At 42.6% G+C, this 12,722-nt stretch overlaps 1 protein-coding gene across 3 annotated transcripts in view; it reads left to right on the forward strand.

The window, feature by feature from the left end:
- The first annotated feature begins 10,602 nt into the window (after positions 1–10,602).
- Positions 10,603–12,722, forward strand: part of TMOD1 (tropomodulin 1) — a 161,514-nt gene continuing 159,394 nt past the window's right edge. For all 3 annotated transcript variants that reach the window (XM_030194454.1, XM_030194456.1, XM_030194455.1), the window contains exon 1: positions 10,603–10,737. The gene's annotated coding sequence lies outside the window, so the exon portion shown is untranslated. The remainder of the gene's footprint in view (positions 10,738–12,722) is intronic.

Raw genomic sequence — 12,722 nt, forward strand, 5'->3', positions numbered from 1 at the left:
CCCCCCCCCCCACTAGATGTCATATCTTTGCTGGTGGGGATGCCGAAATCATTCAAAGAAATCCACTGCCAAAGCCTCCCCTTCCTCATGAGGCCTCGGGAATGCCAGCGGGATGCCTCCAGCCGCCGATGCCAGCACTCCCCAAGCATGTGCAGTTCATGAACTGAGTATGCTTGGGGAGTGGAAACGGTGGTGGCTGGAGGCACCCTGTTGATTTCCTTGCTTCTGAGGCAGTGTGAGGAGGTGACTAAGGCAGCAGACTTCTTTGGCTGATGCAGTGGAGTAGCAACAGGTGGGCTTGGGTGGGCCAGGGCCCACCCATTTATGGCTCAGGCCCACCCAACAGTAGCACATGTTTAGTGGTAACTGGTGGGAATCCCAAGCTTCGCCAGCTGAAGATTTTCCCCTGATGGTAACAAAAATGCTACTCTCCACGACACCGGCACCTGCTCAGTTTTCAATGCATGCCTGCTGCCAAGGTAGAAAGAAGCATTTTCCCACAAGCTGGGGGGGGGGGGGGGGGGGATTTAGTGAAGGGAAATCTTACCTCAACAATCTACTACATTTCTTTGAAGAGGTGAAAAAAAGTATAGATAAAGGTGAATGTTATATTATGTATCTGGATTTACAAAAGGCATTTGACAAATTACCTCATGAAAGACTCCAGAGGAAATTGGAGAGTCATGGGATAGGACGTAGTGTTCTATTGTGGATTAAAAACTGGTTAAAAGATAGAAAACAGAGAGTAGGGTTTAATGGTCAGTATTTTCAATGGAGAAGGGTAGATAGTGGGCTTCTGTAGGGGTCTGTGCTGGGACTGCTGCTTTTTAACATATTTATAAATGATCTAGAGATGGGAGTAACTAGTGAGGTAATTAAATTTGCTAATGACACAAAGTTATTCAAAGTTGTTAAATCGCAACAGGATTGTGAGGAACTTACAAGACTGGGAAACTGGGCTTCCAAATGGCAGATGACGTTTAATGTTAGCAAGTGCAAAGTGATGCATGTGGGAAAGAGGAGCCCAAACTATAGCTACATGATGCAAGGTTCCACATTAGGAGTTACTGACCAAGAAAGGGATCTAGGTGTCATCGTTGATGATACGTTGAAACCTTCTGCTCAGTGTGCAGCAGTGGCTAAGAAAGCAAATAGAATGTTAGGTATTATTGGGAAAGGGAAAGGAAAACAAAAATTAGGACATTATAATACCTTTGTATCACGCCATGGTTTGACTGCACCTTGAATACTGTGTGCAAATCTGGTCACCGCATCTAAAAAAAGATATAGTAGAAATAGAAAAGGTACAGAGAAGGGCGACAAAAATGATAAAGGGGATGGAACAACTTCCCTATGAGGAAAGGCTAAAGCAGTTAGAGCTCTTCAGCCTACAGAAAAGATGGCTGAGGGGAGATATGATAGAGGTCTATAAAATGAGTGTAATGGAATGGGTAGAAGTGAATCGCATGTTTACTCCTTCCAAAAATACTAGGACTAGGAGGCATGCAATTAAGTAATAAATTTAAAACAAATCAGAGAAAATATTTTTTCACTCAGCATATAATTAAAATCTGGAATTCGTTGTCAGAGAATGTGGTAAAAGCAGATAACTTAGCGGGATTTTAAAATGGTTTGGATAACTTCCTAAAATAAAAGTCTATAAGCCATTAATAAGAAGGATTTGGGGATAATTCACTGCTTATTTCTAGGATATAACAAAATATTTAAACACACATGAATACAAGTGTATTGCTTCTTCAGCTTATTGAGAGTGGAGTAGTCTCATATGTAACACACGATAAAGATTATTTGATTTTTCACCCAATGACTGGGTGTATTATCTGTGTGTATTGTCTAATCATTGACTGAACCTCCACCACCCTTTGCTAATCTTATATATGAAGATATATTTCTGTTTATCAATATGCTATCATCTAATTTTATGCAGCACTTAGCTTGAACAAGTTGGTGCTCTTAAAACCCCGACAGGTCCCCGTTTCGTGGCTACTTTTTCAAGGGGGAGTCACCAGTTCTAAAACCAAAAACAAGATGCAGCACAGAGTTACTTACAAAATTGTTCTAAAAGGCATATTGGTTGTATAATTACTTGTATTCTAAATAAAATTGCTGTTAGCTTACCAAGTAACAGTCTCAAGTGCAACTGCAGCATTACTCTGTCTCTCTCAGAAATGGCCACGCTTTTTTGTTAGTGCTCAGCCGTGCCAGCTGGTTATGAAGCTAGCTTCAAAATAAAAGTCCTTAACACAGTCTTCTAACTAAATAAAAGCCCTGTCTGAGACTAGTATAGAAAACTGCCACTGTTGATATTCATCTTGTATGTCTCGAGCAAACACTCCTTAATTGCCCATTTGTTTGTGGCAAAAGTTTTAACATATCAAAAGATTTTTCTATATATTAGGAAATGGAGAAAATTGAAAAACATTGAAAAAAATTATGTTAAACTTAGTGCCTATAGTTCAGTTCTTTATACATTACCGAAAGTCCATAAAGACATAAGTAACCCTCCAGGAAGACCGATAATGTCTTCCCGTGGCTCACTGCTTGAACCCTTGTCCCAATATGTAGATACGTTCCTTCAAGACGTGGTGAAAAAAACTCCCACATACATTAAGGACACTACACACTTTCTCAATATATTGCAGGATATACAGTTACCAGATTCACATATTATTATGGCAACCTTTGACATAAAATCTGTATATACTATGATTCCTCAAAACGAATTGTTAGAAGTTATTGGTGAAACCTTAAACAATCGTCCCAGTCCACATCAAGTCCCCACTGATTTTTTGTGTAAACTGGCAGAAATAGCATTATGCAGTAATTTTTTCTGCTTTCAAAATGAGTTATACAAACAAAAATCTGGGGTGGCTATGGGAGCGACATTCGCTCCCACTCTAGCCAATCTTTTTATGGCTCAGTTTGAAGAGAAATGGTTGGCTAGATCTCCTTACAATGACATGCTAGGGACATGGAAACGATACATTGACGATATATTCATTGTGTGGTATGGTAGTATCGAACAATTACAGTCATTTCATAGTTGGCTGAATCAATGTCATGCCAGAATCCAATTTACTTTAACGTGGTCAGAATCCAAGATACATTTTCTTGATGTTGAGATTCTCCTTGCAGAGAAGCAATTCATTACCAATGTATTTGTTAAAAGCACTGACCGGAACACTTTTTTAGAATACAGTAGTTGCCATCCCAAAGCATTAAAACAAAGTCTTCCATTTTCTCAGTTTCTCCGCTTCAAGCGGATTTGTACTACAGATGCCGATTACAAGGCACATTCTGAATCTTTTGGTTCTAAATTGTTGCAGAGAAATTATCCACACAAAACCATCAAGAGAGCCTACACCAGAGCCAAGTACAACAACAGAGAATTATTGCTCCAATCTCCACCACGGACACAACATGATGGACAAATTATGACTTTTGTGACAAGATACACTCCGGGTGGAGAGGCTACTGCTGCTATTATTCGCCGCCATTGGGACATCATTAAAGCACACCCAGTGTTCACAAATTACAACATCAGGACGGCATTCTCACGTTCCAAAAATCTGAAAGAAATTTTAAGTCCAGCGGTTTTACCTATGGTTCCCATTGACAACGCAGGCAACTTTGGCCACTTTAAATGCATGAAACCTCGTTGTAAAACATGCCCCACAACCATTGAAGGGACAGATTTCGTCTGTAACGGCAGGAGTTACAAATTAAAGTGCAGAACTACATGCCGATCCACGGGCATCATTTACTACATCAAATGTCCATGCGACAAATATTATATTGGGAAATCAATGAGGTCATTACATGAGAGACTGATTGAACACCGTTCACGAATTACTGCACAAAATTTTGGAGCACCTATGGTACAACATTGGACATCGCAAAATCATACCATCAAAGATCTTAAATGTATGGTGATTGAACAAGTGATTCCCTCCACTAGAGGAGGTGATTTAAACAGAAAAATTTTACAGTGTGAAACCTTTTGGATTTTTACACTGGATACTATAGAACCAAGGGGTTTGAACACTTATACACAGTGGAGTTGTTTTTTCTAACATAATATTCCCCTTTTGATATAAGAAGTGAGCAATTCAGTTCTTGTCTCTGGTTGTATGGTTTATAATAAACACGTACACTGGTTTTTGAATATTCCCATATCAGTTCTAGAGTTATCAATAGGCACTAAGTTTAACATAATTTTTTTCAATGTTTTTCAATTTTCTCCATTTCCTAATATATAGAAAAATCTTTTGATATGTTAAAACTTTTGCCACAAACAAATGGGCAATTAAGGAGTGTTTGCTCGAGACATACAAGATGAATATCAACAGTGGCAGTTTTATATACTAGTCTCAGACAGGGCTTTTATTTAGTTAGAAGACTGTGTTAAGGACTTTTATTTTGAAGCTAGCTTCATAACCAGCTGGCACGGCTGAGCACTAACAAAAAGACACGCCGTGGCCATTTCTGAGAGAGACAGAGTAATGCTGCAGTTGCACTTGAGACTGTTACTTGGTAAGCTAACAGCAATTTTATTTAGAATACAAGTAATTATACAACCAATATGCCTTTTAGAACAATTTTGTAAGTAACTCTGTGCTGCATCTTGTTTTTGGTTTTAGAACTGGTGACTCCCCCTTGAAAAAGTAGCCACGAAACGGGGACCTGTCGGGGTTTTAAGAGCACCAACTTGTTCAAGCTAAGTGCTGCATAAAATTAGATGATAGCATATTGATAAACAGAAATATATCTTCATATATAAGATTAGCAAAGGGTGGTGGAGGTTCAGTCAATGATTAGACAATACACACAGATAATACACCCAGTCATTGGGTGAAAAATCAAATAATCTTTATCGTGTGTTACATATGAGACTACTCCACTCTCAATAAGCTGAAGAAGCAATACACTTGTATTCATGTGTGTTTAAATATTTTGTTATATTTTGATGCTCGACAGAGCACAGGCACAATTGTTTATTTCTAGGATAAGCAGCATAAAATGTACTGTTTGGGGATCTTGCCAGGTACTTGCAACCTGGATTGGCCACTGTTGGAAACAGGATGCTAGGCTTCATGGACTTTCCGTCTGTCCCAGTATGGTAACCCTTATGTTCTCCCTTTCTGTCATCTTCTAGACCTTAGTTTCCTCCTTTTCACCTGTCATCCATGGCCGCTGAGGGGGGGGGGGGGCAAAATTCCCCAGGCCCAGCCTCCAAGGAGGGGCCCAGGCTCGGGCCCAGTGCCAACAAGCTTCTTCCTGCCTCCTTCCAGGTCTGTTCTCTCCTGCTTCTGCATGGCACCCAGGACTCAGGTGATTTCATTAATGTGATATCGTGTTAATTCAATTATACGGGTCCTGACTCCCGGAGCACTGGAGCAGAAGAGGACAGAGTGACAGAGCAGTGCAGCAGTGATTCAGAGACAGAAGGGGGCGGGGTGGCAGCAGCCCAAGAAAGGGTGGTGCGAACGCGTCCAGTGCTGCACCGGGCTGTGGCTCTCAGCGGCCCTGCTCCCATCTACCTATTGGTTTTCCTCATCTCCCTCTAATCATCTCTCCAGCAATCCCCCCCCCCCCCATCTTTTTCCTTCTTCAATCCAGAAAAGGTGCTGTGAAAATAGTTCCAGAGAAGGAGAGATCTTCATTGGTAAGAATTTCCTGGAAAATTGTTTTGTTTTGTTTTCACTTGGGAAAAAGTAGGGTTAGAATTAAATAGGTAACCTCAGGGGCTATTTTAAATTACTCTACTTCAGTGGCGTAGCTAGGTGAAGCTACGGGAGACTGAGCCCCCCCCCCCTCCCCAAATTTCATCCGAGCCCCTGGTTTTGCTGGCGGGGTCCCCAACCCCCGTCAGCCGAAGCCTTCTTCAGGGCTGGTCTCCGGTGCACCGTGTTCCCTGCCCTGTGCTCTTTCTTCCTCCTGACATCCTGCACATTCCTTTAAGTGAAACTGAACATGCTCAGTTTCACATAAAGGATCGTGCACAGGACGACAGCAAGAAGAAAGAGCAGGGCAGTGAATGCGGCTGTGCCGGAGACCGGCACTGAAGAAGGCTTTGGCTGGCGGGGATTTGCTTTTTCAGGGGGAGCGGTGAGGCGGTGGGGTGAGGAGGCAGTCTAAAATGTCCTCCCCCACCTCAGGCTCTGGCCCCCTCCCACCGCGAGGTCTGGCTACGCCTCTGCTTACTCAGCAAAGGAATATTTTTTCTTAGCATACAAAGTCTCTGATACAGTTCCATAGGCTAGCATTTTACAGTTACTATAGTATCAGTATAAAGCAGAGCTAAACAACACAGAAAGCTTCAGTTTAGACTAATAACCCCCTGGCCTAGTCTCTAATTTATAGGCCCTTGAAACAATGAAGAGGCTACAAATTTAATTAGGGCATCTCAATCAGCCAGTCATTAGCTCTTAGAAATACAGTCTACTTAGATCCATAGAGGGGAACCTACTAATAACATTAAAATAATAATTATAACAACAACTAAATATTAGCACAGCCTAGCACATAACTAGCAATCTGAGAGGATGTTAGTTTACATATTCCCACTCCATTAACAATTTAATTAAGAAATCACTAATAGTAAGATGCAGGCAGCAGTCCGGGAGCAAGATGGAGTGTCACATGTTTGATTCTCTCCCAGTTGGTGAGAACTCGGTGCAAAGATCTCCTAATACTCGATCTCTGGAGGCTAGAATTGCAGATTTGGAGGAGCTGAGGCTGACAAACCAGCTTATTTTCGAAAGTGATAGCCGGCCATCTTCCGACACAAATCGGAAGATGGCCGGCCATCTCCTAAAACCAGCCAAATCAGTATAATGGAAAGCCGATTTTTGGACACACTCGCCGGCATTCCGTCGCGGAGGCGGCTAAACTTCAAGGGGGCGTGTCGGCAGGGTAGAGAAGGCGGGATGTGGGCGTGCTTACGAGATGGCCGGCTTCAGCTGATAATGGAAAAAAGAAAACTGGAGATGACGAGCATTTGGCCGGTTTTACTTGGTCTATTTATTTTCACGACCAAGTCTCAAAAAGATGCCCAAACTGATCAGATGACCACCGGAAGGAATCGGGGATGACCTCCCCATACTCCTCCAGTGGTCACCAACCCCCTCCCACCCAAAACAAAACCTTTAAAACATTTCCTTCCTAGGAGGGGAAGCCAGATCTTGCTGATCAGTTATGTTATGACTTACTTGTTCTGGAGTGCTGTATTTTGTGATACTGTTTTGAGAAATGTTCAAGAAAGACTTCATACAAATGAAAAAAGTCCCTGAGGTTCATTTTCCCTTGATGGCCGTCCCTGATGTGCACTTCCCTTAATAGCCGTCTTTCTCTCTGAAAGTGCACTTCTCTAAATGGCCGGCTTTCTCCCCAAACAGGGGGATCAAAACAGTTTTTGCTCACAGTTTTTTGTTTTTTTTTTAGTAGTAGCAGTGGGATTTGAACCAGCCACCTCTGCATTTTGATTATACCCCTTCAGGTCTCTCTCAGCCAATCACAGTGTGTTAAGCTGTCTGTGAGTGGCTGAGAGAGACCTGGAGGGGTATAATCAAAAGGGAGGGACACCCAAGTAAGTGGAGCTGTGGCCAAGTGGTTACATCACTGGTCTTGTAATGCAGAGGTGGCTGGTTCAAATCCCACTGTTACTACAAAAAAAGCAGTGTGCAAAAACTTTTGATTTCCCTGTTCGGGGAGAAAGACTTCTCATTAAGAGAAGTGCACTTTCGGAGAGAAAGATGGCTATTAAGGAAAGTGCAGGTCAGGGATGGCCATCAAGGGAAAATGCACGGCAGGGACTTTTTTCATTTGTATGAAGTCTTTCTTGGACATTTCTCAAAACAGTATCACAAAATACAGCAGTCCTGAACAAGTAAGTCATAACATAACTGATCAGCAAGATCTAAACATCCAGAAGTACCAGTGCACTATGAATGCTGGCCCCTCCCATGGCCAAATGCCTTTGATTTGGCCGGGTTTGAGATGGCCGGTTCCAGTTTCCATTATCGCTGAAAAACAAAGTCGGTCATCTCAAACCCGGCGATCTGTGGCATTTGGCCGGCCCCAACCGTATTATCAAAACAAAAGTTGGCCGGCCATCTTTTTCGATAATACGGTTCCAGCCAGCTGTTGCAGCGCCGCCAAAATAGATCGCCGGCGATCGATTTCGCCGGCATCGTTAGATTATGCCCCTCAAAGAGGTTTATAGAGGAGGCCTACAGGGACATTGTAGAGAAGTCCCACCTCTAGTCTGGCAACCTCTGTGCTGCCATAGAGGAGAATGGTCTCCTGAAGGAACTGCATCACTGTGGAGAGGCAGGAAGTGATCCTGTATCCAGGACCTGCCCTCTAGGGGATGCAATATCCTCTCACACTGAGGATGTGTCTCCAGGGGCTTCTGCCCAGAAGAGAAGGGTTAGGTATGGCTGTTGTAGTTGGAGATTAGATCACTAGGCATGTAGATAGCTGGGTGCTGGTGGACCTGATTGTTTGGTCATTTGTCTGCCTGGAGCGAAGGTAGCAGACCTCAAGCGCTCCTAGATAAGATTGTAGACAGAGCTGGGGAGGAGACTGCTGTCTTGGTTCATGAGAGTACCAATGACATAGGAAAATGTGGGAGGAAGTTTCTGGAAGCCAAATTTAGGCTCTTAAGTAGAAAGCTCAAATCCAGACATTTTCAGAAGTGCTCATTCTTCCAGGCAGATGACCCAGGCAGAGCTCTAGAGTCTCAATGCATGGATGAGACGATTGTGCATGGAGGAGGATTTTAGATTTGTTAGAAACTGGGCAACATTCTGGGGAAGGAGGAGCCTATTCTCTGGGGAAGGAGGAGCCTATTCTCCAAAACTTACTAAAAACACACTATACCCACATATGAATGCCCCCTTCACCCATACAGGCTATTGTAGTGGTGTATAGCTGGGTGTAGTGGGTTTTGGATAGCTTAGCAGAAAAGATAAGGGAGCAACGGTGAGGTGTGTGCCTGAAAGGATTTATATGAACTCCACGGCAATGCCTCCCCCCCTAGGGTGCCCCATTGCTTTCTTGGGATGTCTGGGGGACTACTCTGCTAAAAATGTTGGCCCCTCCTACATCCCAATGGCTTGATTTTGTGCATTTTTAACTTGTGTGGGGTTCCTCCCCCCCCCAAATAGCTTAAGAATGTAAATGCATAAAGCACAAAACCTTATTTGAAATGATATTTAAAAAAAGACTTTTTTTTTCTGAAAATGGTTCCTTTTGCTATTCTTAGCTGGGACATTTAGTGCAAAACATCCAAAGTCTGACTTATAGTCATATCGAAAACACCCCTCCACCTAAAATAAACTTGAAACTTGATTAGATACACATGACTCCCCAATTATTGCTCCCTTGGGATTTTGCAACCCAACTAAATGGCCTTCCCTTTTTTTTTTTTTTTGTTACATTTGCTTTCCCACTCATGCAGGCTCAATGTGGCTTACATGGGGCAATGGAGGGTTAAGTGACTTGCCCAGAGTCACAAGGTGCTGCCTGTGCCTGAAGTGGGAATTGAACTCAGTTCCTCAGGACCAAAGTCCACCACCCTAACCACTAGGCCACTCCTCCACTTTTCTTCATGAAACCTAGAGAGGTATGGTAGCCCACTCTTAAAGGTTATCAATAGAAATCAAACAAAATAAAACATGGAAAAGAAAATAAGATGATACCTTTTTTATTGGACATAACTTAATACATTTCTTGATTAGCTTTCGAAGGTTGCCCTTCTGACGAAGGTGTCAGTCCATTCTAGAAAGAAATTCACAACACACATGCAGTGTTTTCCATGCATGCACCGAATTTCATTTCAGAACCAGCCGGTAATCAGAACAGCTATTGTGGACCTTATCGCTGATCTAATCTGCACAGTTTGCTTCCTGTTGTAAATCATACAGACACGGATGATCTAAGGATTTCCGTTTCATTATGGTTATCAATAGAAATCAAACAAAATAAAACATGGAAAAGAAAATAAGATGATACCTTTTTTATTGGACATAACTTAATACATTTCTTGATTAGCTTTCGAAGGTTGCCCTTCGAAAGCTAATCAAGAAATGTATTAAGTTATGTCCAATAAAAAAGGTATCATCTTATTTTCTTTTCCATGTTTTATTTTGTTTGATTTCTATTGATAACCATAATGAAACGGAAATCCTTAGATCATCCGTGTCTGTATGATTTACAACAGGAAGCAAACTGTGCAGATTAGATCAGCGATAAGGTCCACAATAGCTGTTCTGATTACCGGCTGGTTCTGAAATGAAATTCGGTGCATGCATGGAAAACACTGCATGTGTGTTGTGAATTTCTTTCTAGAATGGACTGACACCTCAAGCTCCAGATAACGATTTAATGATATGGGCCCTCTGTTTGCAGTTTCCTGTGACATAACCTTTCGCACCCGAGGGTGCTTATGATCCGAATCCGAAGGGAGTTTTTTTTTTTTGCCACTGGTGGGCAGGAGCAGGGAAGAGGAGGCGGGGCTAGTCTCCGTGACGTCACTTGAGTGACATCGCATTTGGCATCCTGCTGCGTTGAGCCTGTTTCAAACACAGGACGGCAGGAGAACAATTCGGATTGCGAGGAAAGAAACAGTAGGAACGACCTTCACTTTTCTGTGGCTTCCTCTCTGCCTTTTTCTTTTCGTGTGCCTTACAGATCGGGTTCCCAGCTTGGCTGGTAAGAAATTTGATCTCTGATTTTTGTGTGTGTGTTATTCTCTTTTCTCGCTCTTCTTTTGCGTGCTCATTTCTCCTTCCATCAAGCAGTGAAAACCATATCTGGTCAAAATATTTAGCTGTCACAAAATGGGACTGAACGCTGTGGCTTCTCTATAAATAGAAGCAGGGATTTGGGGGGGGGAGGGGGGATTCGGATGGAGCTGGGGAGAGGAGGTTGAAGAAAGAGCCTGTGCCTAAGTACACTGAAAGTGATTGCATTTGTTTTATTTGTATTTGGGGGTTTTTTTGAGCGGTGGGAGAATGCGGACTTGCTCTTTGTGCGCTCTTCTCTGGAAAGGAATGTGCACCAAGGCTCAGAGAACCTAAGTATGAGCTACCATAATTGCTAGGATTCCAGCCTCAAGAAACTTGGAAGTACCTGCTGTTGGAACTAGAGAATTGAAAGTTAATGATTAATATGTAGAAAAGTCCATATAATGGAACCCAGGGTAGGACACCCCCAAGAAAAACACTGCTGTGCACGTCCTTAAGAGAAATCTGAGATTCTGGGTTGTCAAGAGATCGATTTTGATGTAGAAAACGAAGCGCCAGATTTCTGTAAAGGCATTGAAAGGTGGAATGCGCGTTGAGGAAACAGCATCTAATCACAGGCAAATAATTGCAGAAAATGAATTGTTAAGACAAGACAACACTATAAAAATAAAGGAACACACTTAGGTCAGGGAAGAAAGAGGCTCGGGTATTTCCCCTGCCCCAGAGATTGTCGTTAAATTGTTTAAACTAATTTTCGCTTCATCATCACTGAAACTAGTACCTTGGCAAATACAGCTCATGCAATGGATTTACGAAGCTTTACCTAATAGACACAGAATAGGGGGAAAAATTAATCGGGTCCATTCGTTTTATATGGAGTTCTGCACTGTTCAGTAGAGTTTAGGTGAAGTTTATCTGCAGCCTCACTCCACTTGTTCAGATTAAAAGATTAGATCTGTAAATCCCAGTTTTCAATCTTATTTGACGACGATCGTAGACAAAATATACCAAAATCAACTCAAGGTGCGTACATACTGATAGGATTTGCCTCAGTTGTCTCCATGTTTAAGCAAAATCCTTTTGCTTTTTAAAAATCTCTGATCACGGACTTTAAAGTTACCATATGAACCAGTAATGAGGAACTGGGGCAGAGCCATTAACAGTAGGAGGTCAAAGAGGACCCAAAGTCTTTTGAAGGTGGAAAAAATGACTGAAGTGCAGATGAAAAGCTAGGGGAAATATAGCTCTCCTTTCCGTCCTGTACTGAGGAGAAAAAGAGTCTGGGATTCAGAGTGAAGGAGATAAAGGGAAGGGGATGGGGGTTGATATACTGGCTTTCTAAGGTTACTACTGCTACTACTACTTATAATTTCTATAGTGCTACTAGACGTACGCAGTGCTGTACACTTGAACATGAAGAGACAGTCCCTGCTCGACAGAGCTTACAATCTAATTAAGACGGACAAACAAGGGATAAGGGAATATTAAAGTGAGGATGATAAAATAAGGGTTCTGAACAAGTGAGTAAGGATTAGGAGTTAAAAGCAGCATCAAAAAGGTGGACTTTTAGCTTAGATTTGAAGGCTGCCAGAGATGGAGCTTGACTACCGGCTCAGGAAGTCTATTCCAGGCATATGGTGCAGCAAGATAAAAGGAATGGAGTCTGGAGTTAGCAGTGGAGGAGAAGGGTGCAGATAAGACAGATTTAACCAGTGAACGGAGTTCCCGGGGAGGAATGTAGAGAGAGTGGAGAGATACTGAGGAGCTGCAGAGTGAATGCACTTATCTAATATAATAAAACGCACCGTGAACGTTCTGAAGACAACGTTCTGTGAAGCCGGAAGTTTGAAGCCGGAAGCTTCAAGCTGAAGCCTTGAAGCCTTGAAGCCATCTGACGTCACTCCCAGTGAAGCCTTCAAGCCAGCCAGCCGTCTCTGCCCCGCCCTCGCC

Source organism: Microcaecilia unicolor, chromosome 2 (assembly GCF_901765095.1).
Source record: "Microcaecilia unicolor chromosome 2, aMicUni1.1, whole genome shotgun sequence".
Classification (NCBI taxonomy): domain Eukaryota; kingdom Metazoa; phylum Chordata; class Amphibia; order Gymnophiona; family Siphonopidae; genus Microcaecilia; species Microcaecilia unicolor.